At 38.4% G+C, this 4208-nt stretch overlaps 1 protein-coding gene across 1 annotated transcript in view; it reads right to left on the bottom strand.

Moving 5' to 3' along the window:
* The window catches only part of LOC117109123 (phospholipid scramblase 1-like), a 19309-nt gene extending 17910 nt beyond the window's left edge, over positions 1 to 1399 (bottom strand). Inside the window, exon 1 of the mRNA XM_033251372.1 lies at positions 1278 to 1399. The gene's annotated coding sequence lies outside the window, so the exon portion shown is untranslated. The remainder of the gene's footprint in view (positions 1 to 1277) is intronic.
* Between the last annotated feature and the right edge of the window lie 2809 nt (positions 1400 to 4208).

The following is a 4208-nucleotide window of genomic DNA, read 5'->3' as shown; positions in this document are numbered from 1 at the left end:
CCCCACCCCCGTCGTGGAGAAAAAGCACAAATCGTCGGGGAGAAAAAAAAAATTATATGTATTTTCTACATAGGCCTTTAGTAGACTCAAAAAAACGATTAAATAAGCCTTTGAAACCCCTAAATTGTCAATATTCATCTTCACCCCCTGGACCACTTTCGAAGCCTTTTAATCGAAGCTCGACCACGCCCTCTTTGCTTTCGTCGGGAAAATCTGACCCTTCATCTGGGGCATATCCCCCTCCCCCACCGCCGGGGACCTCGGCACCCCTCGGGCAAATCCAGGCGCCACCCCTGCCCCATCCCTTGTCGCACCTCCCGCTTTGAAACATCATTCCTTCCTTATTCCATTTCCCCGGGCGCATATTCTCTCTCTATTGACCCTTTCTCAATCTCCCTTTCCCTTATAAAGCAAGCTCTCAACATGTAGGCCAACACTGTCTCCTTTGCAGTCTCTTCAAAACCCATCTTGTTGAATTTTGTCTTGTATAAATTTGTATTGCATGTATTGTGTCAAGTTTGTTAGCGGATAATGCCCTTATGGCATATTGAAGCAATAAGAATATTTTGAATTGAATACCTGAAATAATAATTGTGATTATCTACTTTATATACTGGATAATGGATCCGATACTGGATAATTCATATATTTGGAACCGAATGAATAAAGCCTCGCAGATGGTTGTTTTGAAGTACTGTATTAATAGAACGGGTCGGACATCATCAGGGGGCCCGCAAGGTCATGTTTACCTTAAAAAGTAACAATTAAGCGTCTCGCTGTTTTTCTTATATTAACCATGAAGTCTACTGTATATTAAAATCTAATTACGATAAGTGTTCGGCCAACTGCCTTCGTCAATAATCATATGCTAAAATTGTAGTAGACCTACTCAAAATACTAAGCTGAGTCATAATCAAATGACTACACCTCATCGGGAGGCCTCGCAGAGGCATACCTTGCTCGTTATTACTTCCTTGCTTAACCGAAGAAATAAATATCGCGAACTTCCAATCGTGGTAGGATACTAGGGTGGGCGATTTACCGTGACCCAGAACAGTAGCTATAGACTACACTGGGAATGGATATTGCTGACTGCTGTTTACGGTACGCGCTTTCTTGTGACACAGGTTAAAATGACCAGGTTATGGTTAAGTCTAAAGGCTTACACATCACAATACTGTATTTAGGCCTATTGCAGTATAGTACTAATGTTAGAGACAATACTATTGCTGGAAGACTATTGGATTTAGGCCTCGGAAATCAAATTGAATATTTACCTTTAACGGAGACGATCCGTACTGTATGATCCCTCCACAAACTCCCTTGTGATTCGCAATATTTTCCGTTAGGTGCGTAATTCGGTAGCACTGAATCGTATGTCTCTAATTGTTTACGCATCAAAGCGTGACGCTCGCCTTGGTCATGTCTAATTAAAACCAATAGTCAACGCACTTTCTTTTGTGTTGTACGGAAGCACCTAAGTGCCATTCGACTTGACAACTTGTCAAGATAATTATGTTGTCAAGTCGCACTTAGGTGCTTCCGTAGTGTTGGGACAAAACTATAACTGATGTCTAATAACTTCGCTGCACTAAAATTAAGAAAAATCAGCAAAATATAATGATTATTAATTATAATATTGATATCGAGGCCTGCCAGTATATCATTTATTAGATTACATTTTCTGAGGATTTTATTGATACATAGGTCTAATATCTATAGCTATTAAAAAATTGGGATATTTTCGGTTACACAACAAGTTTCCTTCTTAGCCGGATCGTTGGTAGTTGTGGGCAATCCTTTCGTCATAGCAACACACCTCTTTGCAATTATTATTATTTATTATTATATATAATATTAATATTAATATTATTATTATTATTATTATTATTACTGTTGTTGTTGTTCTAGTTGTTCTTGTCTCGACATAAACTTAACTAGAGACACTATGTTCAATAGAACATGAACCCAGTCATTTTTCAGGATTTGATCCCCAAATGACCCCGGTGATCTTTGACCTCAAGCTGTGAACACCCCATGTTTGGTAGGAGTCTCACTAATGCAGTCAGTCCAATCCTTTGTCACTAGCAATATTTGATAATTTTCAACCAAATGACCCCTGTGACTTTTGATCTTTGACCTTAATTGACATTAAGAGCATATTAAACATACTTACAATGTACAAAGTAATGAACTTGAGCTACATCAAAAAATATGAAAAAGAATGACCTTTGACCTATGAACTTTGACCTATATGGTGATTTTTTTTTTTATGTTTAGGTTTTAAGGATCATTCCTGGTAAATTTGAGCTCAATTGCGCTATTTTGAAAATTTGACCCCAATAACCCCTATGTGACCCCTAATCTCAGACTGGGGTGAAGGAGGTGTCACTGGTTCTTAATGACCAAATTCGATTGAAATTGGTCCAATCGTTTGCCATTGGTAGCATTTTGAAATGTTACCAGATATAACAACAGAATAACCTTTGACCCTAAATACTATAAAAACCCTACCTTCTGCCAATGCATATGTGCCCAGGACAAGACTGTGTTTTGTTATTTGTGACAGAAAATGTCTATTATTTATTTTTTGGGATTTTTTATATCAATGACCCAAGCAGTGAACACCCCATGTATAGAGGTGTCACAGGTTATACTGATCAGGTTTGATTGAAATCGGCACAACCGTTTGGCGCTAGTAGCGTTTTGAAATGTTTCAAGAAAAAAGATAAAAATTACCCCTTAATGACCTTTGACCCCAAGTTGTGAACAACACATAAATGGGAGGTAACACCGGTCCTACTGACCAAGTTTTAATTAAATCGGTCCAGTATTTTGCCACTAGTAGCCTTTTAAAATGTTGCTAGAAAGAAAGAACTAGAGATACTATGTTCAATAGAAAATGATTTCATGATTTGACCCTAAGATAACCACTGTGACCTTTGACCTCAAGCTGTGAACACCCCATGTTTGGTAGGAGTCTGTATAATGCAATTGGTCCAATCGTTAGTCACTAGCAATATTTGATAATTTTCACCATAATGACCATAAGTGACTTTTGACCTACAGGCGAAGAGTATTGTTTTCATGTTTAGAAGGTCTTAAGGATCATTCCTGGTAAATTCGAGCTCAATTAGGCTTTTTTGAAAATTTGACCCTGAAGACCCTATGTAACCCCAGATTGGGGTGTAGCAGGTCTCACTGGATCTTAATGATCAAATTTGATTGAATTCGTTGCAATCGTTTGCCATAAGTAACATTTTGAACCTTTGACCTATGAACTTTGACCTATGAGGTGAAGAGTATTTTTTCGTGTTTAGAAGGTCCTAAGGATCATTCCTGGTAAATTTGAGCTCAATTGGGCTATTTTGAAAATTTAACCCCGATGACCCTCATGTGACCTCTGGTCCCAGACTGGGGTGTAGGAGGTTTTGCTGATTCTTAATGACCAAATTTGATTGAGTTTGGTCCAATCGTTTGCCATTAGTAGCATTTTGAAATGTTACCAGATAGAACAAAAGAATAACCCTTTAATGACCCTTGACCCTAAATTGCTGGACACCATAGAGACCCTACCTTATGCTAATACATATGTGCCCAGGACAAGACTGTGCTCTGTTATTTGTGACAGAAGAAGTCTTTTATTTATTTAAAAAAAATATTTTTACCTTAATGACCCCTATGTAACCTTTATTTATTTCGTTATTTGTAGAGAAGTAGTCTTTTATACGATTTGACCCCATGCCCCTTATGTGACCTTTGACCCCAAGCTGTTAAAAGGGAGGTGGCACTGGTCCTACTGACCAAGTTTTAATAAAATCGGTCCAGCAGTTTGCACTAGTAGCCTTTTAAATTGTTGCCAGAAAGAAAGAAGAAACTGCTATGCTCAGAAAGAACCGAGTCGGCCTGCTGCTGACTGGGTAAGAAACTGCTCAGAAACAGAACCCAGTCAGCATGCTGCTGACTGGGTAAGAAACTGCTCAGAAACAGAACCCAGTCAGCATGCTGCTGACTGGGTAACAAAAACATCAAACTTACCAAATTATTTTATTCTTATGCAAACGCCAGCATACATAGCTCACATGTACATGTATCCACGGTCATAATTTTCTTTCCTATTTAACCACGACCATTAGAGGGCGCACTAAGTGACAACTTAAATATGAGGCATCCCAGGTGTTAAAATTGTAAAAGTTAAAATGGTAAAA

Source organism: Anneissia japonica, unplaced genomic scaffold, assembly GCF_011630105.1.
Source record: "Anneissia japonica isolate Jap-2015-1 unplaced genomic scaffold, ASM1163010v1 scaffold288023_len281633_cov177, whole genome shotgun sequence".
Taxonomy (NCBI): Eukaryota; Metazoa; Echinodermata; class Crinoidea; order Comatulida; family Comatulidae; genus Anneissia; species Anneissia japonica.
The sequence above is the reverse complement of the archived record's forward strand: the minus strand, read 5'-3'. Positions and strand labels throughout refer to the sequence as shown.